The 22254-nt window shown below is 40.5% G+C and overlaps 1 long non-coding RNA gene across 3 annotated transcripts in view; it reads right to left on the reverse strand.

Moving 5' to 3' along the window:
• Positions 1-1774: 1774 nt before the first annotated feature.
• The window catches only part of LOC111771936 (uncharacterized), a 139366-nt gene continuing 118886 nt past the window's right edge, over positions 1775-22254 (reverse strand). For 2 of the 3 annotated variants that reach the window (XR_011432665.1, XR_011432666.1), the window contains exons 2-3: positions 2761-2889; positions 1775-2039 (exon numbers count right to left, since the gene is read on the reverse strand). This is a non-coding gene — a long non-coding RNA (uncharacterized lncRNA). Of the gene's footprint in view, positions 2040-2516; positions 2890-22254 lie in introns of those variants that run through there. The other variant, XR_011432667.1, reaches the window with a different exon arrangement.

The following is a 22254-nucleotide window of genomic DNA, read 5'->3' on the forward strand; positions in this document are numbered from 1 at the left end:
TCCAGGTGACTCTCCAGACCAACTATCCCCAATGTGGTGCCTCAGCGTTACAGGCAGATGGAGGGTCCACCATCCTATAGCTGTGCGATCTGGAACACAAGGGCCCCATGGTCAATGGGGCAGGTAAAGGGAGTATAAGAGGGTCTTATATTGGCCATTAAATATTTCATCTCAGAGATCATGCACATCACTTCTTCTGGAGGTGATACAAGGTCCTATCGGACTATCTACAAGGCAGTAAGGAAATGTAATATTATCTTGTGCCTCAAAGGAGAGTGGAACTGGATATGGGTAAACTCTGGCAGTCTCAACCACAAAATGATATTGTTCTATTTCATTAAATGGAGAAGTAATCAGTGGGTTGTCAATGTGCTAAGGATAATTACTGTCAAACATGACACATGACAAACTTTAGCTGACTGATGTGTGAACACAATTTTTAAAAAGTATCCTGGAGTATAACTATTGACATAGGCATTTAAAGTGAGTACCTCTATTAACATGAAAGAATATTCAGTAAGAGTTCACTGGTATTCTGAGTGGTGGAAGCCTCCAAGAAATTACTTTCCATACCTCAGTCTGTGGTAATGAACCTGTCTGATATAATTGGAATCCCACATAGAGAAGGGCATGACCTTTTGAGCCCTTTTGGGAGTAGAACTGTAAAGGATATGAGGTAGAAGGACAGAGGATTTTAAGTCTCTCTGTAGACTGAAATGGCTTTGGGGTAGATAAAACATCCCCAAATTGCACTGAAGCCATCCAAGCATTAAAAATTCTGTGCAACAGAGAGCTGTGTTAAACTGAAATAAGACACCATGTAGACAGACAGAATTCCTGAGGGAAACAACCAGCTCTGCTCTAGAGGTCATAATGGCAGGAGGGGGTCGATCATGGGAATTTGTAGCCATGGCTGACAATGTGTGATCCGGGCAACGTTTACCTACTGTGTAATGAGCTAGACTCTCCAAGGTGCTGAAACTGTGAATTGGGCAAAATAACCACAGGGATAATAAAACTGTTTTATAGGCTTAGAAAAATAGAGAGTAGTGTTTCAAAGCGAGTCGTGCTATACAATTTGTAGGTCCATACAGGAAGAAAAATTGGTAATAGTTATGGAGTTAATAAGAGAGAACTAGATGAAAACGGTGCCTTCAGGTCTTGGACATGATTTCATTTATACCGTCTCTATTGGGTACAAAAAGTTAAGATCTGCTTGGGAAGTAACATTGTCCAGACATGACTCCCAGAAGTGTCATTTTACTTTTTTTCTTCCAAGCAATTGTGCTCAATTTGTAATCACCCCAAGCATCCAGACCTCCTGAGCGTATGCTGTTGGACCACAAGGTTCCGTTTTCCCAGCTCAGCTCAGAGTCCTAGAGACCTGGTCATTGCAGCTTCTGTAATACTATCTGGTTTCGCTTTAAGGAACAGTCAGTGCCGTAGATGACCATTCCTCAAACAGAAAATATGAGGCTATTCTAATATTGGGTTGAGAAATTGCGTATATCCATGTAAAAAAGTGACATATCCTTCTGTCAGTGCTGCTGGGAGGGCCACTGCCTTCAAGGCCATGGGATCCTAACTGGGTAAATGGTGTACTGCAGAAGGAGTTTACAAGGTTTGCATCAAGATGTTTAAAGGCTGGAAGTGTCATTCCTGAACACAACATTCTGAGGCGAATTAGACCTTACCTTATTTGTAGGTCATGTTGCATAAAGTTGAAAACACGTGAACCCAACACTAAACACACACACACACACACACACACGGATTGATTGTTGTTATTTTAATGGCGCTAACCTGCTAGAAAACACCAGCTTCCATCTTTAACCTACTGTGGATTCTGGTCAAATGCAAGGATTTCTATACTTGGAAGAGTACAGCATTCACTTTTTTCCCAATTAGTAAGATAAAGTGATAAAAGTTGTCAGGGACTCTTGGAAAATCCTTCTTTGCAAGCCTAGGCATTCTGGCCATTTTCAGGGTTACAATCATTCTTTCAGCTGGGAAGAAGAGTGGACTTGATACATTGTTACCTGGAGAACACAGAAGAGAAAGTGTGAGCGGTTCAAGTCTCAAGGGAGAATTCATGTAAATTACCATAAAAGTGGAGGACAAATATTGCAATACTCTGTAGTCTTTGTGTCACACATCATGATATGATAAATGTTTCATGCTTACTGCTTTGTCCTATTCCTATTAGTAAATAGAAGAAATTGGACCTACTTTTCAATATGTTGAGCCCAACATACAAAAGGAAAAGTTGTAATTGGATGTTACTACTGTCAGACATGTTGAACGTAGCTCAGAAAGGCAGGTTCCTCACCCCCAGGAGAAGCAGTGCGTGGGTTTGGTCTGCTGAGGCTGACAAGGGTGAGCAATCACTTCTGCTTACCTTCTCTAAGATGGAAAAGGGGGCGTATTGCCTCCATTGCTTCCAGAAATTAAAAAATTAAAGAATCCACTCCAAGAACAGGCCAAAAGATAGATAAGTATTTTTTCATTTTACTTTTCATTACTCATTTTCTTGAGTAGAAAATGAAAAGATTTTATTGAAGAAACAATTTTTCTTTACATGTGTCATGTGTGTGTCTTCCAACACATCCACTCGCTGCCTTAGAAAAAGAACCAAGTACATCTTTGTGATCCCTAGAATACTGGCATTTCTCTAGTATTCTTGGAGTTCTTCCATTTCCTGCTCGTCACATCTTCCTCTTGTTCCTTGCATTTAAATTACTTGTCTCATTCCCATCTTACCTCCTGAAGATTTTTCCTTTCTCTCTGTTGTTAAATCATGGGGTTCAGATATTTTTCCTTGAAGTACGCAATATGCCACTTACAAAGAGATTTGAGGTCCTGATGGAACTTAAATCACAACATCGTCACCTAAAATTGAAAGTGACAGAATAAAATGTTTTATTTGGGGGAGTTCATAGCCTTCTTTTTTACTTTCATTTCTCTGTCTAATGTTTTCTTTTCCCCAGTAGTAAAGAGACAGGTGTCATATGCATCTCTCTCCCACCAAAAATATACATTCTATGTAAATTTAAACATTCTGGGTCATTAAAATCCCTTGGCCATTATACTCAAGCATCTCTGGTCTCCACACTCTCTCAAGAGCTGCCCCATCTCCAACAGTGCATGCGTGGGTGCACAAATGCACATGTATACAGAATCTGTTTTCTTCTGACCTGATAACTAGTTATTTTTATTGCTTTTCTCAAGTTTACACAGGAAACTCAAAATCCTTTCCAGTTTTTTCTAAATTTATTTATTTATTTTTTTAAAGTATGCTTTTTGTTGAGGAAGATTGGCCCTGAGCTACCACCTGTTGCCAATCTTCCTCTTTTTTTTTTTCTTTCCCCAAAGCCCCAGTACATAGCTATATATCCTAGTTGTAAGTCATTCTAGTTCTTCTACATGGGATGCCACCACAGCATGGCTTGACAAGGCATGTGTGGGTCTGTGCCCAGCATCCGAACTGGCAAACCCTGGATCTCCAAAGTAGAGCATGCGAACTTAACCACTCAGCCACAGGGCTGGCCCCTTTTTTCTAATTTTTTAATTGTGGTAAAATATACATGAAATATCATTTTAACCATTTGTAAGTGTACAGTTCAGTAGCATTAAATATATTCATAATGTTGGCTAACCATCACCGCTATCTATACTGAAAACTTTTTCATCATCTTCGACAAATACTCTGTACCCACTAAATGAGAACGCCCTCTTCCCCTCTTCCTCCAGCCCCTGGTGACCTCTATTCTACTTTCTGTCTCTGTGAGTTTGCCTATTTTAGGTCCCTTATGTAAGTGGAATCACACAATATTTGCCCATCTGTATCTGGCTTATTTCATTAAGCACATCTTTTTGAAGGTTCATTTATGTTTTAGCATACATCAAAATTGCATTCCTTTTTAATATTGAATAATATTCCATTGCATGTACACACAACATTTTTTTTGCCCATTAATCTGTTGATGGGCACTAGAGCTCTTTCTACCTTTTGGTTATTGCGAATAATCCTGCAATGAACACTAATGTACAAATATCTGTTTGAGTCTCTCCTTTTAATTCTTTGCGGTGTATACCTAGGAGTGGAGTTGCTGAGTCACTTGGTAGTTCTATGTTTAACTTTTTGAGAAACTGCCAAACTCATTTCCACAGTGTCTGCAACATTTTACACTCCCACCAGTAATGCATGAGGGTTGAATTTCTCCGTATTCTTGTCAACACTTATTATTTTCCATTTTTATGAATACAGCTATTCTAATAAGTGCTAAGTGGTATGTTATTATCAGTTTTATTTGCATTTCTCTAATGGTTAATGATGTTGAGCATCTTTTCATGTGCTTGTCATTTGCATATCTTAGTTGGAGAAATGTCTATTCAAGTCCTTTGTCCATTTTTGAACTGGATTATTTGTGTTTTTGTTATTGAGTTTAGAATTCTTTGTATATTCTGGATACTAATCTCTTATCAGATATTTTCTTCCCTTCAGGAGGTTGTCTTTTTGCTTTCTCGATGATATCCTTTGATAAACAAAAGTTCTTAATTTTGATGAAGTTTTTAATTTATTTCTTCATTCATTGACTGTGCTTTTGGTGCCATATGCATGGAGTCATTGCCAAATCCAATGGCATGTAGATTTCCTCAATATTTTCTTCTAAGAGGTTTAAAGTTTTAGCTCTTAAGGTTAGGTCTTTGATCCACTTTGAGTTAATTTTTGTATATGATGTAAGACGGGAGTCCAATTTCATTATTTTGCATGTGGATACCCAGTTTTCCCAGCACCACCTGGTGGAAAGGCTGTCCCCAGCCTGTCCACATTATATTCAAAGCAGCCAATAGAAGTAAAGAGAAAAGCCATTTATTCTAGAGAGACAAGATCATGCTATCCTTCAAGCAGTTCCAGGCAGTCATGACTTTATAGAGTGGGGATGACCTACTGTAAGCTTCATGAAAAAAGAATTCTTTCTGTCTAGTTCACCGTGTAACTTCAGTTCCTAGAATCATGCCTGGCACATTTTAGGCTCTCAGTAAATATTTGCTGGAAAAAAACCCAAAGGATAAATGACTTATCCTTTGTGCTCTAAAATAAAAGGTAAGAAAAACACAAAGATAGAATTGGCCAGTGAGAGAGGTTAAGGTTCTGCTGACACTGGGTAACGGAGATATTTCTGGGAAAATTGGGCCTCCCCAGATCTCCTCAAAGAAGCTAGAGTGCTATGATCATCTAGCATACACTGCTACAATCTGCTGGTTTCCGTGGTTCTCTCCTTTACTAGAGTGAATCCGTGAAAGCAGCAGTCACCCTCCATGCTCCCTCATCAGGGTCTATGCTTACACTCTTTCCTTGGCCTAGAATTTCTTTTCACTGCACATTCATCTACACACCCAGCATGAAGCTGAGCATACACACAGCACAGATGTGCACACACACTTTTCCTAGCTAATTCCTCATTTTGGATATCTCAACTCAATATCACTTCCTCACAATACCTTCTCTGTCCCTATGCTGACTAGGTCAGTCCTTAATTAGGTTACCCTTACCACTCTACATGTATCAATGTAGGTAATTATGTATTTGAGGTGTGATGTTATAATGTCCCTCTACCCGAACTGGTATAAGTGTATCACACTGCTCGGGACTTAGTAGAATCTCAAAAACTGCCCAGTGAACAAGCCAATAGGAGGCACTCCAAATGCGGTAACTGTCATTATTCTGAATAAACCATTATCTAGTTCTAAGGTTGGCATTGAAATAGTGAGTTGTACTGGTAGGCAAAGTTCATAAGACAACAACCATGAACAGAATGACAAAAACAACTTGAGAGAAAAACTTTTCACCATGTACCTCCCTTAAGCACCGTTCACATCTGAAAATGAGTTTGGCTGAGGACTATCGATTTTCTCTTCACACTGCTCCAGGCTTTGTGCTGAGACTCCCCCTCTCAAGAGGAAGAACACCTTGCCCAGATTCTGCTTGGCCTTGGTTTACCTCCAGCTCAAACATGCCTGCCTGTCTGTCACATTTAATTAAAGGGCAAGACAATAGCAGCAACAACAGAAGCAGGAGAGTCAAGAGACCTTGCTTGCTTTGTGAAATAGAACCTTTAGAGAGGATTTTCAAAAGGCAAATGAGACAGCAAAGATTTTCAGAACATCACTCTGCTTGTCAGTGGTGGAGAAGGCAGACCCACAAGTCTTTGGGTCCCCTGCTTTCTAGTGGCCAAAGTGGGAGAAAGAACAGCTCTGTCTACTGTGGCCTGAGACAGAATATGCAAGAGTTTCTGGAAGACAAAGTCAGAAAGAGGGCTCCAAACAATCTGACCTGTTTTTGTTCCAAGACGGCAGCTGGAGATGTTCAGTCAGATGTAGTTACACCCATATCCCCCAGCTCAGGTCCTTGACACTGGCTAGGCACCATCTAGTTGCTAGGGCAACTGGGGGTGGCTTATAAGAAGACTAGAGGGTGGTGAAAAAGAGTGAAAGAGAGTAAGATACCCATAATAAGTGAAGGTAATAATGGTCAAGCCAAAGGTCTACCTTGGGGCGCACAGTTAGCCTCCCTCATGATTTCTATCAGTCCATTACTGCCACGACCACACTTCTCTTCCATGATCCCTTGGCAAACTCTTCTCCAGTTTTAGCCCACATACATTTTCCTCCTTTTTGTCCTTGTTCAGCATCACAACATCCCAAGTAAATCTTCATTACTATAAGAGAATATATGCGTGGAGTGAGGAGAAACGTTGAGTGACAAAGTCAAGACCTTGTGTAATGGTTAGGGGAGAGGAAAGGATAGGGACACTCTGGGGACTTTTGGCCCATCACTCAGGATGCCCTCTAAGAAATAATTACATTTTAAAAGAGGTGGGTTTTTTTCCAACTCTCTCTTTTTATTCAAAAACATTTTCAACCTTCAGAGAACTTGAAAGAATACTGTATTGAATGCATATATATCCTTCATCTAGAGTCATGATCACCAGCATTTCATCACATTTGCTTTATTTGCATATGTATGTACATACACCCACACACACATCTACACACACACACACAACCTGGCTTTTTTTTCTGAATCTTTTGAAAGTCACTTGCAGGCGTCATAACATTGGAAGCCTAAACACTTTAGAATATATCTATCTATAGAACACAAGGACCTTGTCCTACAGAACTGTACTACCATTATCACATCCAAGAAATTCAACACTGATATGGAGATTGCCTAACACGCAGTCCATATTCAGATTACCGCAAATGCTCCCCACATATACTTCATAGCTCTTTTAAAGAAATCCAGGATCCAATTAAAGTTCTATTGTTTCATTTGTTTTTTTGTTTCCTTATTGTCCTGTAATATACAACAACTCTCTTCTTTATTCATGTATGTATGTTTGTTGTTTGTTTATTTATTGCTTTTTATGTCATTGGCAATTTTTCTAGAGTCCAGGCTAGGTATCCAAAATTTTGGATTTTTCTGTTTCCTCATGAATAGTTTCCAGCTAAACATTTTCGGCAAGATAATGCGTCATTGACTTTGAATCATATCACAAGGCACACAATGTCAGTTTATGTCTTGATTGGTGTCACTAAATTTTATCACTTGGTTAGGGTAGTAGCCACCAGGTGTGTCCAATTATAAAGAATGTTTTTCCTTAATTAGGGAGTGACCTGTGGAATTATAGTTTGAAATTCCATGAATAGCTTGTTTTTCAAGAGCCTTTTACCCAATGGCTTAAACTTCTATTGTTGACCCTTCATTGAATCAATTATTTCTTGATGGTTACCAAATGGTGATTTTCTATTCTAGTATTCCAATGATATATATTAGTTAGCATTCTTCTGTGCAGAACTCTCCTTTTCTCTTTTAAGGGGAGAGGTATAGATTGTGTCTTAAAGAGGAGACTCAAAAGTATGTAGGAGTAAAGCCCATCCTGCTTAAAATGCTCCACATGTGGTTAAATCTTTCCTTTATGACTGGTCTTGTTTGATGTGGGTCCCAAACCCTCCAAGATCTTTGGACACCCCAACACTACAGGTGCCTGCCTCCTCCTGGTTCTCTGAGCGTGATAAATCACCAACATTGTTTGAGGAATTTAGATAATCTACTCAGGAGTCAAAAGTACGGAAACTCTCTAGTAAGCTAAACACATGTAGTTCCTCATTAGGGATCTGGTGAACCCAGCAGGGGACCAGTTTGTGGTAGAAATAGGGTGGGAGATATTGGGGTCCAGATTGGAAGAGTTGTAGCTAGGGAGATGCATTAAGAACTGTCAAGTCCATACAAGTTTAACTCCTAGCATACAGACTGAGTAGGGCAAGAAGAATAAGGAGGAATGAGTAAGAGAGGTTCCAATGTATGTCGGAGACAGGTAGGGAAGGGGCACACTGAGGCTCTCGTGTCTACTCCAGAATGCTTTGAACTTACTGTGGATTTAATGCAGATTCAGCTCCCCTTAGTGGATCCCACTACTATGAGAGACCAGACTGGGTTAACTGAATCAAACGTCTGATTGGGGCAGCCATGGTTGTAGGGGTAGCTGTTCCCCATGACACTCTTGGACCTCCTCACCCGGTCTCTGTGGCTCAGTTCCAGTGGAATTTGCTCTTACGCGGTGTCAGCAACAAGGCTGACATGCCATCTCTCCATCTCTCCCTGGCAAGGAAGCTCCTGCAGAGATTAGAGAAGGGGAAAGTGAGTGCATGTGTGTGGGTGGGGGGCTTGGCAGCTGGAAGCAGAGGGTAGAGACAAGTGTGTTTAAATCAGGAGAACAATCAGCACCAGGCAGGAGCAATTTTGAGATTAGGGTTTCGGGTTCTATTTTCTTTTATTTTTTATAGAAAGAAACAATCTCTCTCTGATGAAAAACTCGTGCCGCTCTATTGCTGTAATCTCACCTCTACTACACGGGCTCGCGCCATTTCATTTCTGACCCACTTTCTTCATCTCCTCCCCTTGTTTCCTTCAAGAGCAGTTTCAGCTCCCAACCACAGCCAGTACCTTGCTTAAATTGCTTTAATCTCCAAGTGCTTCTTATATTGATTTTAAACAGTTAAGCTGCCAATCAACTCCTCTCCTTGTGAAGCAGCTGAGGGCAGAGAGATTAAAACAACAAACAAATAAGGCTGGAGCTAGGAAGTTGGTTAGAATTTCCAAATAAATGTCAACAGCTACCAGCAGTTCCTCTTTCCCCCTCCAGCCATGGAGATGTAAGATTATTAAAAAAAGACTAGGCCTAGCCTTATAATGTTAATAATAGCCAGCATTTAGTGAATAGTTGTTCTATGTCAGGAACCCTTCTAAATACTGTATTCATAGTCACTCATTTAATCCTCACAACAATCCTATAAAGTAAATGCTATCATTATTCTCTTTTAACAGAAGAGGAAACTGAGGCACAGAAAGGCTAAGTGACCCATTTAAGGTCACACAGCTAGTGAATGGGAGAGCATGATACCAAAGGCAGTCTGGCTCCAGAATATGAACTAGTAGCCAGCAAAGTGAAAAGACTCCCTTGCCTTATTATGAAGTCTCCACCAGGCATAGCACAGAGTGAAGCAGGAAGACCAGATTCTAAGAAACAGATGGGAGAATGGTCAAAACAGGGAAGAGTTAAATCTTCTTTAATCCAATAAACATGCATGAAGCCCTGATGATGAGTAAGCACTAAGCTCGATCTTGGAGGTATAGAGATGGCTAAGATGATGATAAGTTAGAGCGCTCAGGGACCTCAAAATCTGAGTCTAATCTCAGATGAGCAGTCCACTGGGGAAGATGATGGTGGAGGGAGAAGACGAGGCAGGCAAGTAATCAAACAGCTCTTCATCCTTCAGGTTATGACTCAAACCTCACCTCTTCCAGGAAGCCTTCTCTGTCCACCTTTAGCTCCTTCCCTCTTGTCATATCACCCACTGTTGAACACTGCAACAGTAGGATCTTGTTCGTCTCACTACTAGATCAGGGGCCTGCAAATGACATCTTGAGGGTCAAATCTGGCCCACCATCTTGTTTTTATAAATAAAGTTTTATCGGAAAACAGCAACAGTCATTCATTTACATATTGTCTCTGACTGTTCTTGAGAGACAACAGAAGAGTTGAACAGCTGCGTTGGAGACTGTCTGGTCTGTAAAGCCTAAACTATTTAGTATCTGGCTCTTTTCAGAAAAAATTTGCTGGTCAATATGCCAGACTATGCACGTGTTTAGGGCAGGGAGCTTGCCCTGTATTGCCCAATCTGCAGTAGCCAGTATTACAGGAGTAGGGTCTTTCTGAGTAAAGCTTGCATCTGCAATCTCCACTGCAGCATCCTTTAAGTTTGCCCTGGTGTAACTTCTTAAAGTGAAGTTTCCTGTTGGACAGAGAAACAGAGGGGCTGCTGGAACTCCTACCCAGCTCTTCTGTTTCCTGGCTCAGTGCACTTCCCACCAACGACACAGCAAATGGCTAGGCCATTTAGCAACCATACCCAGCTCTGCTGAAACTTCTCTGCAAGAAGGAGCACACATAAGGAAGAGAGGCTTGGGGGCAGGCAGAAAGAATGAAGTGGAGACAAAGGAAAAATAGACCACGTGTGGGATGATTTGCCACTTTAATTTCCTAGGGGGTGACATGGCTTCTGTGACAGGTAGATTATTTTGGTTCTTCATTAGGACTCTTATTAATATGGTGTTGGATGTATCTAAAGGCACCTGCTGTGTTAGGGATCGTAAAGTGGTGTGTATAATGTCACATCTATCTTGGGAAGGACAGAACGGGAGCTGGCGCGAGGGTGGGCAAGCAACAGATTGGATGGCGAATAGAAATTACCTGCACGATTTCCGTGCTCTGAGCTGTTAACAAGCCCAGCATGTTTGAATGAGCACTTCATCCAAGCAATTGCTGGCAAGAGGGTCATCCTTCTTGAAAGGGAACATTTTTGCCCGAATTACAGTGCGCCATGAAAGAGTCTGCTGGTGTGAACACTGTTGGTGCCTTGGTGGGCAGCTTTCCCCCAAGTGGTAGGTGGGGAACAGGGCAGAGTTTCCAGAGGGCTGGCTGCAACCTGCAGAGAGGGCTGAGAGTCAGGAGGGCGGCACAAACATGCTGAAAAGAGGTGACCCATGATCCCTAACCTACATCACTAGGATATCGCCAGTGCGAGACAGGCTGGGCTTTTGCTGTTGCTGTTCTCAAAATCTTGCTGTGTTGGGTTGCATTTCTACTTGAATCAAAAGGCCCTGAATGCAGTCAAAGCCTATATTCTTCTTTCCTTGTGAGACAGCTGAGAGTTTCATCTCCCCTGGCATAGCTTGGGGTTTATTAGAACTTCTGATTTAAAGGGATATTAAAAATGAAGTTCTATCCCTTAACTATTAAAATTCAATTAGGGAGCTCTTATGACTGATTGTGAGCAGGCTTTGCTTGAACATCTCCTTTCTTGAAGGACTAAGATCTTCCCAAAGCACGCCATAATATCTTGGGCGAATTTAACTACTAGAAAGGTGTACTGTTCACTGCATATTGTACCAATAGCTGTTCACCATGTCACAGAATGAGCCCAATCTTGCTTTTATGTAATATATCTTTACATATTTGCAGATAATTTCTTTCCTACCCCTACCACCCAAATCGTGAGGATTCTCTTTATGTTATACAGTCCCATTTACTTCAACCTTTCCCATAGACATGGTTTGGATTGAACTCAACTTTGATAGGTTTTTTCGTAACATGCCTCAACCTGTCTTTAGCCGTATGTTAGTTTGTTATCCAGAATAAATGCAGAGATGCAATGCTTTTCCCCTCCTGCTAAATGTGCTTCTCTCACAAGGCAAAATGCATAGAGAAAGGATGACCCTCAGATGTCAAAAATAATCAGCTCCCAAAGAGGAGCCCTCAGACCCTTATCACAAGCTCAAATACAAAGACAAGGCAGCATGTGATGGGCGGTGTAGGCACTGTGGATTATCCCCCATCCTGATTTCAGAAGTACTCAGCCAGTCACTGGCACATGGAACGTGGTTTAGATTCAAAGTTAAGTTGTTGTTGTTATTTTTCTTGGATTTGGGAAAATTTGCTCATTCATTTTGAAATTAGTTTTTCTGAGAGACTGTTCTGGAAGAAAATAAAAATAATCTGAATGGTTGTTAGCAAAGCTTCGCTAACGTGCACTCCTCAACTCTGAACTAACCCCTTCTCAGTGACCACACGGCTTGGAAAATACAGAGCTAGTTTTCATGAGTTAAACCAGCGAGGCTGTGTGTTCTTTTTCTCTCTTCATGATTTTGGCAAGAGGTTTTACTTTCATAGCCCTTCAAGTGATTCCTAAGCCATTTCATGGACAAAGGATGTGGCATTTTGTTTGGGCCAGAACTTATTCGAAAGAATCAATCTGTAGGATGTCAGCAACGGAAGAATCCAAGAAATCATGATGCCAAGACTCTCACTTTACGGGTGAAAGAAGGTGAACAGAAGCAACAGCTGATCCTGCGCTAAGCTGGACTTGAGCCAAGGCTTCAGAATCGTTATTAACTTCCGCTGAAATGGAAGGGTCTCACTATAGTTCTTTTTCACTCTTATAGGACAGTAACATGAGACATGCGATCATGGAAAACTTGGCAATTTCTGGGCTGCCTTGATTTCCTTCGTTTTTTTCTGTTTCCTTTTCCCTTAGCTTTTTTAGTAAAATTCTTCTTGAAAATGTCAGTTGGTCTCAGCTACACGGAGGGGAGGTAAGGAAAGGGAGATTACTCAACATTGAAGTAGAGTGTTAGAGAGAGGGCTGTGCATCCGGGAGCCTGTGGTGAGGGAAGCAATATAAATCCAAGTCAGAGAGAGAGACACTAGGTAAGTGCCCTGGAGGGTGCCATGCAAAGCCTTCTCCATGGGGCTGTGGGGTATGCTGGTGTGCTGGGCAGTAGTACTGTATTCTACAGCTTCAGGGGGCAAGGAGTGGTCACGGGAACATGCATAAACTGCAACGAGCTCCAAATAGCTCCAAAGTCTCCTATTTTTATCTTTAAAATTATATGTGAATTGTAGATTGTACTCCATAATACTATAATCTGTGAAATCTGAGATGCATTTGTTGTAAGACTCATCCTTGTTTTATCACTAAGAAAGAAAAAACACTGCAAGTTAAACTGGGACACAGTCTTGATTGTAAAATGCATCCTAATTTCAAAGGTGTTAAAACATGAATGTCTGAAAATCAATGAAATATTGGATATGTGTTTGCATTTAATATAAAAACATTATTTTCCCCCTGCCCACTCAGTTTTTAAGTAACTTTGATTCAAAAGGATACACCACGTTTCCTCCTTGGCTTTGTGTACCCACAGGCACATGAGTACCAACCGCCAGAGGTATTTACCCTCCTATTTAAGAAATATTAATTATACCATTCCCCAGAGTCAGTGGTGCAAAGCACCTTTGGGGGCATGGAGGATGGAGCTGTGAAATCTCTTTCATTTAAAGCTTTACAAACCCCAAAGAATTAAAAACACACCTTTGAACAAAAACCTGCACATGAATGTTTATGGCAGCACTATTTATAACAGCCAAAAGTGAAAAGAAAGCAAATGCCCATCAACTGATGAAAAGATACACACAGTGTGTTATATCCATGGAATATTACTCAGCTATAAAAAAGAATGAAATATCAATGTGTGTCACAACACCGATGAACCTTGAAAATGTTACGTTAAGTGAAGGAAGTCAGTCACAACAGGCGTGTATTGTATGTGTCCGTGTATTAGAAATGTTCAGATTAGGCAAATCCATGGACAGAGAAAGATTAGTGATTCCCAGGGGCTGGAGGAACAGGGGAATAGGAAGTGAAGAGTGACTTTAATGAAGATATGGTTAGTTTTTGGGGTGATGAAAATGTTCTGGAATTAGATAACGATAACATTATCTAATGTACAGCATTATAGCATAACGGATATACTAAAAGAATTGTACACTTTAAAATGGTAAAATGGTAAATTTTACATTTTATGGATTTTATCTCAAGACAAAAATGGATATGGGGCGGGCCCGGTGGCACAGTGGTTAAGTGTGCACGTTCCACTTTGGCAGCCTAGGGTTTTCCAGTTTGGATCCTGGGTGCAGACATGGCACTGCTTGGCAAGCCATGCTGTGGTAGGCGTCTCACATATAAAGTAGAGGAAGATGGGCATGGATGTTAGCTCAGGGCCAGTCTTCCTCAGCAAAAAGAGGAAGATTGGCAGCAGATGTTAGCTCAGGGCTAATCTTCCTCAACAAAAAAAAGGATAAAAAATCTACACCAAATTTTCCTGTGTCCCCTCCCCTTCCCATTAAAAGCAGAAGCAATTCTGTTGGGAATAGAATTGCAAGGATATTTTAGCTCAGCCTTGCTCTTGTTCCCAAGAGTGACTCCTGAGGTCCTCCTACAGAATCCCGGGGCTCCGAGGAGCCAGTTTGAAACCCACTGCCTCAAACTCTCCTCACAAAGTGGTCTCCTCTTCCCTGGTGTATTTGCAAGGCCGGAGTCTCTTTCTTCCCAGAGCATCTTCCCTGAATAGCAAGGATAGAGTGCTGCTCCAACACCCGTCCCATCTTTCCCTCTCCAGCTCTTCCAGATACTCCACTTTCAAACTGCTCTCTCCCTGGCACCAAGTTCCTCACACGTTCGGGAGCCAAGTTTTTATACCACCCACATGCACCGCAAAAGGCCAGCCATGAGGACATGGGAGAAGAAGCATGTTCTGCTCAAAAGTTTATTCCCCAACCTTGAATCCCCTCTGCAGTAACGCACATGCACATGCGCATGTACATTTCACACTTGTGTGTAAGGTATGTGGTTTGCCAGGCCAGGGGTTGCCTCGGTCAGAAACATCCAGTTGAGCCTGCCCCACTCTCAGAATATTTTGAGTTGATCGCAGCAGATCCATTTATTTACTTCATTTTCTGACTTGGCTTTTTTTCAGAGTGCCTTACTTGCCCCCCACCTCAATGTCTCCAGTTTCATGGCAGACACAGCGCCATCATCTCTGACCCCAGTTTTATCTGTTGCTCATGTTTGCAATTTGCACAGCCTTCCTTCTAGTAGCTGACTGTGTTGGGACTGGGGAGCAGCCTGGATCGAGGCAGCTCAGAGCCCCAGCCTCCACCTACGCTAAGTCACCAAGGAGTCCACAATGCTGTTTCCCACTTCTTTTCTTATGCTTTTTCTCTAGTTGACATACCCTTTCCTACTCTGTTGGCCTGACTAACTCACTCATGTATACGACTCAGAGGCTTACATGGAAAGATTCACCTCACCTCCTACTCTATATACATAAAAAATGTTAGATAAAATATAATGAAAAAGTAAATAATAGTCAATCTGAAAGCAGGGAGAGGGAAACCCACAATGCCAGCATTGCAGAGGGACCTGGAGGTGGAGCTGTTACTGTAGACTGCTCCTTAATTCATGGTGGGGGGTGGGGGGGGGGGTGAGGAAGTTTATATAAATGAATATGGGCTCTGCTCCCCTGGGTGAACTGAAACCCTAGACAGACAAGAGCCTTAAAGAATGACCTATCAATGAAATATGGATTTTACTAAAGCCCTCCACTTCCAGGGCCATAAGTGGAAACCAGAACCCTACTCATAGAGTTCAAATTCAATAGTCTTTGAGGTGTTAAGACTCCAAAATAAAAAATTAATATTAAAAAACCCCAGCTAATCTCAAACTAATCCATAGGGATGCTTCCATAAGACAAAGCACAAGTCACTCCCACATAACCATGCCTACTGAGATGACTTCCTGGTAAAAATTATGTTCCACACAAGGAAACAAGCCACAGTGAAGGAGAATCAGCATATGGGCAAGTGGAAAAATTCATGCTGAATGAACTGGACAATTAGACAATCTGACAGAGATTCTAAAGTAAGAATATTTAAAGTGGTAAAAGGAGATAAATGAATGCAGTATAATAAGTCAAGAGCAACAAAATATGGAAAAATAATAGGTGAATTTTTAAAAAGAATTAAGGAGAAATTATAGAAATTAATGTATTTGTGCATATTAAAAACACAATGGATGGATGATACAAGAAACTAGAAGAAAAGAGAATTAGTGAACTGGAATATAGCTTTGAGGAAATTACTCAAATGCAGTTCATAGATATAAGGAGAGAAATGATAAAATTAGACCTAGAGGGTAGACTAAGACTACCCAGTATGCATCTAATAAAGAGAATGTAAATCCAGAGGAGAGTGACATTCATAGGAGAATTGGCTAATTTTTTTCCAGTTTTTTTATTGTGATAAAAAAATTCATTACATAAAATTCACTATCTTAGCCATTTTTAAATATACAGCTCGGTTGTGTTTTGTATATTCACACCGTTGTGAAACAGAATTCCAGAAATTTTTCATTTTATAAATCTGAAACTGTATACCCGTTAAACAACAGCCCCTCATTTCCTTTTAGTCTCAGCCCCTGGTAACTACCATTCTACCTTCTGTTTCTATGAACTTGACTGTTTTGTATACCTCATATAAGTTGAATCGTACAGTATTTGCCCAGTTTCAAAAACAGATCGAATCAACATAGAGGGTCCTAGATAAGAAATAAAATCTATACCCAAGATATTTTACATCAATATGATTGAGTATCAAAGATAAATTCTTAAAAGTTACAAAAAAAGGAAAGAGAAATTACCAACAAAGAGATAGCTGTTAGGCTGACCACTGTCAACCTGACATTCTACACCCAGTTTAATCTATCATTTGGAAATAAGATTAAAATGAAGACATTGTCAGACAGAAAAAAAGAGTGAAGTAATTTGTCTACTCGCTGGCCTTTCCAGAAGAACTATTAAAGGATGAACTGGAGTAAAAAGAAAATTGAACCTAAATGTAAAGTGTGAGACATAAGGAGTAGTGTTGAGTGAACAGTATTAAGCATACAATAAACACTAAATAAATATAAACTTCAAAAATACACATACATATATGTGTATACACACATACATACACTAATAATGGAAGGGTTTTTAAGAAGGTGGAAATAAAATACTTGCCAAGTACATGGGATATTGGGTAAGAGATTTCATAGTTAGGGGGTCCTATGTACCTCACAGTATTCACTTTAAACTTATTAAATACAGCATGCATGTTTAAAATTGAAGAGTAATCTCTAAATTAATCCAAATAGAATATGTAACTTCCAATTTTAAAAAGGAGAAATACGATAAAATTTTCAATTTAGTAGAAAGTAGGAAAGGAGGCAAAAAGGAGACAAGGCAAAGCACAGTAGTAGAATGCCACCTAGCAATGGAAATGAATGCACAGATCTGTATGTAGTAACATGGGTAGGTCACAAAAAAGTAAGATTCAGAGTGAAAAAGGAAGTTGACAAAGTTTATGTATGGTATTAATGTATGTACTTCTTATAACACATGAAATCATGATATGAGTTGTTCATGGATATGTACAAATACAAAAATATGATGGTGAAGTTCTAACAGCATCACTGGGCTAGGAGTTGCTTCTGGAAATAAAAGAAAGAGTATAAAATCGAAAAGGCCCTCAAAGAAGTTTCTACTATATTGGTAATCTTTAATTCTGTGTAAATTTTGAAGCATCTATGAAACAATATTGGTGTCAGTTAAATCCAGTTGGGGAGTGTGTGAGTGTTTTGTGATATTGTATTATTCTTGTACATTTCTATAGATTTGAAATATTTCATAGCTACAAAAGGTTCAGCTCAGGTACCCCTCTCCCAAGAGCCCTCCCAGTCTTTCTATCTCTAGGCCAAATCTAATACTGTCTCCTGTGCTCCCATAGCTCCATGCACTCACCTTATCAACTCATCTATCTTGTAATGGCTTAGGTGATGTTCTTCAGAAGCAGAGCCTGAGACAGGAGTTTGGGCCCTTGTGATTTACAAAGGGAAAATTCTTCAGTAAAAACCTGTAAAGGAGGGACTGAAGTAGAGTAAGGAAGGGGAAAGAGCCAAAGATGTGGTCTGAGACACAGCCTAGCCCTGGGCTGACCCACAGGACAGGACTCTGGAGCAAAAACCAAACTACAGGGTTGTCTCTCCTTGAAGTAGGATGGCTGCCTTTTATATCTCAGTATCATTTAGTGGAGGTGGGTGGCTCTGGGCCATCAAAGGCAGTTCTCTCAATAAGAAAGGGGAGCTCCTTGTGAACCCCCAGCAGCCAATACGCACAATAGGTAGAGCTCAGTCCACTGACCCTGTAAATGACCTCTGGGTGGAGTACCAAACAGCTTCTACTATACCTATGTCATCCTTATATGCTCAAGTTCTTCTCTACTTTCCAGACAGTGAGCTTCTTAAATCAAGGGCTGAGTCTTACACAGTATTCTAAACCCCTGGCTGAGCACAGTGACTCCCCAGAGTAGATTCTAACAGACATGTAATGAACTGAAATGAACCTGGAAGAAAATGACCCAGCAATGCTAAAAGGGGAATGGCAAGAGGAAAAACGCCAAGTCTGTCCTTGCTTTTGCCTTCCTGAGCCCATTGGTAGAGTGTTGACTTGTTGATTTCCTGATAAGAGAAATGCATGCATGCATCCATTCATCAAGCATTTATTCAACACCTACTATGTGTCAGGCACTGGAGATTAAAAGCTGTATATCTTATGCTTGTGCCCTCAAGGAGGTTACATTGCAATCAAACGAGTAAGGTAACTGATTCCCATCAACTTATATTTATGGAGGGCCCAGGTTGTAGGATCTGTGGGACATCCATGCTGAATAATTGATGCTGCCTGCCCATAAGCCCTTACGTTTCAGAAAGGGAAACAGGAATGCACATAAAAAATCTGATATCAGATAAGCTGTTGTAACTACAATAACTTGAGTTCAACTGTGTGATATATGTTCAATATGACATATAATTCATTCATTCATTCTATTATTCATTTGTTTGTTTCTCCTCTGAGCAAATATTTAATAAGGGCCTATTGTGTACTAAACACTGAGAGGCACTGGGCATAGAGTGTTGAACAAGAAAACATGGTTCATAAATTTACAGATTACAGACTAGTAGGAAAGACAAACATTCTAGAGTTACTCATATGTAAATATATAATTTGCAAGTTGCAGTAAGTCTATGAATGAAGATAACCAAGTGCTGTGAAACAAGGTCATGGAAGATACTCTGATTTGGTTTCCAGAGTTAGGAAAAGCATCTCAAATGAATTGACTTTTCTGTTTGTTATAAATGGAGAATTAGGACAAGCAAGTAAAGAGTGAGGAAGAGAGCATTCCAGATGTAACATAAAGAATCACAAAGTTTCTGATGTTGGTTGGCGTTTACACAGGATTAGAGCAGGTTGGAGACTGGTTGGCGTGAGGGGTCCGGAACATGCATGACTTTGCAGGTCTCATTAAGATATTTAAATTTCATTCCAAATGTAAAGGGAGGCCACCAGAAAGTTTAACCAAAGGAGCAATATGATCTGATTTGTGTTTTAAAAGATTAGTCTAGAGGCTGGCCCAGTGGTGGAGTGGTTAAGTTTGCACGCTTGGCTTCAGTGGCCTGGGGTTTGCAGGTTTGGATCCCAGGTGTGGACCTACACACTGCTCATCAAGCCATGCTGTGGTGGCGTCCCACATATAAAATAGAGAAAGACTGGCACAGATGTTAGCTCAGCCACAATCTTCCTCAAGTAAAAACAGGAAGACTGGCAACAGATGTGAGCTCAGGGCCAATCTTCCTCTCTGTCTCTGTCTCTGTCTCTCTCTCTCACACACACACACACACACACACACAAGATTAGTCTATTCGCATGGAGAATGCGTTGGAGGCAAACAAGGATGGATATGAGAGGAAAAGATAAACAGGTGTCCAGTAGTGAGATGATAGTGGCTTAAAGTAGGCATGATAGATTCAATATGTATGTTGAGGTTTGGATGAACAAAGCTGGGAGATGGACTGGATATGAGGAGTGAAGGAGAGGAAGATATGAGAATGATTCCAGATTTCAGGCTTGAGCACTAGGTAGATGAAAGGAATGTTAACCAAGAGACAGAGGACAGGAGTAGAGACTAATTCTGACTAAGAGAACTCAGGAAGGCCACTAGGGGTAGGTAATATCTGGGCGGGAGTCATAAAAGAGGACATTCAAAAAGATTTATATTGGGACAGGGGGTTGTTCTAGGCAGAGAGAACAAAGTGAACAAAAGCCTGGGGATGAAAGAGTGCATGGTTCAGAGTGGCAGTAAAAGAGTATGGCTGGCTGTGCAAAGTGGCACAGTGTGGGATGTTGTTATCAGGATACGAGATTGAAAAGCTAAGTAGACACGGGAATCAAAGTCTTTGAAATTAATCTGTATAAAAAGATAATCTTTGGAGGCTTTTAGGCTGTGGAATAACATGTTCAGACCTGTATTTTTTTTTAGGAAGATCTCCAGAATTTCTGGAGCTTTGTAAGGGAGAAAAAATAGTTGGTGTTGGAGAAAGAGACATTTTGGGAAAATTGAAATATATGCAATCTTTTTTTAGCATCTCTAACAGATCAGTTTAAGAATATGTGCATGCATTATGTAGAATTTAGGTTGTTTTTTAAAAGGATCATGCTTCATGTTTGTTATGTATAGAGCTGCTAAGACTTGGACAACTCTTAGAATAGATTCTATTTTCCCTTTAGGATGGAGGTGGGGTTGTGGTGGCGACCCGTTGGTCAACAATATTGCCTTGTCAAATCTTGTCATTTCCAATCTTAATTTTCATATCTCTTTTATAATTCAAAAAAGAAAGGGTGGTTTTGGTTTTGTTTTTGGATGGCCATCTCTATTGTCCACTAAAGTATTCTTTGGACTAAAAAGCAAAGGAAAAAAATATATATAACTGGAGAATTATGGGACAGCATATACTATTCATGGTGTGGGATTATAAAAAAAGGTGTAAAAATAATTTTCCTATTTATGCTTTCTTGGTACTTTATACATTTCTTTTTAAATCAAAGCAGTGTCCTTGATCAAGAGTCAGTAAACTTTTTCTGTGAGGGGCCAGAGAAGAAATATTTTAGTCTTTGTGGGCTATAAATTTGCTGTTGCAACTATTCAGCTCTGCCTTGTAGTGCAAAAGCAGCCATAGATGACGCATAAACAAATAATCATGGCTGCGTTCCAATAAAATTTATTTACAAAAAGTAGGCATTGAACCATATTTTGTTGACCCTTGCCCAAGACCCCCAACACTGATAATACCATAAGGATATTTTTTGGCTACTCTTTTAAAATGTCTATTTTTGCCTTTGTATATCATGTGTCGTTTACAGAGAGTATCAGTGTATCTCATTTTTCGCTTCACTTACAAAGGTTGCTCAGTTCATCTAATCAGGTGAAGTAGAGCCAGTATTCAATAAAAGTGAGCCCCAAGTACGGTAGCCCTTTGTCTTAATCAAAGTTACAAAAACTTGTTACCAGATTTGAACTTATTTTTGTGTCCCTCCTTTTGATTTGTCTTGAGTGCCTGCTTTTAAACTTTATGTTTAATGACTAATAAAATTTGTTTCTCGGATAAAATTCTCACTCACCCTAAGAAAGTGGGGAAGAGAAGCTCCAGGAGGGGAAAGAAGAAAATGAGAACAAGGATGATGCGACAGAGATAAAGAGGAGAATGTGCTGCTTTTTTTTTTTGCCTAGAACTCATGGGCCAGGCTCTGCGCCAAAATGTTGCAAACACTGTTTAATTCCCCCGACAACCCTATAAAGTAGGTTACAACCACCATTTAAATATTGGCAAGAACACTTTTAGCTTGGGTTTCTCCACAAGCAGACACTGGGACAAGGATTTGAATGCAAATAGAAATAATCTATCTGGGAGGCAATCCCAGGACACAAGGTGAGGGAGTGAGTAAGGAGGAAAGCCAATAGTGGATGCGTTGAGGGGTCAAGTGACATTCAGGCCCTCTGGGGACCCTTTTGGAGACTAGGTAGAGCACAGCTCATAGCTGTCCCACCGAGGAGCAAGGAAGCTGGGTTGTTTAACCACCAACTCCCATTCCTTGTAGGTTGAGTTTGCTCCTGGGGTCATTAACCCCTTGGATCTTCCATCTTGACCCACATGTGGGTTGATATCATTCCTAAAGCCGGAGAAAGCCTTTAGGGAGAGACAAACAGGTGCTACAGGCAAGAAAGTGATGGTGTGTACAGAATTTGTTCACTGAACCCTCAGAACTTCCGGCATGGGCCAAAGACATATGGGTGGGGTACCAATAGTATATGCTACAGACACTGAGGCTAAAGTCCCTAATGCATGCATGATGCTATTTTT

This window comes from Equus caballus, chromosome 25 (assembly GCF_041296265.1).
Source record: "Equus caballus isolate H_3958 breed thoroughbred chromosome 25, TB-T2T, whole genome shotgun sequence".
Classification (NCBI taxonomy): domain Eukaryota; kingdom Metazoa; phylum Chordata; class Mammalia; order Perissodactyla; family Equidae; genus Equus; species Equus caballus.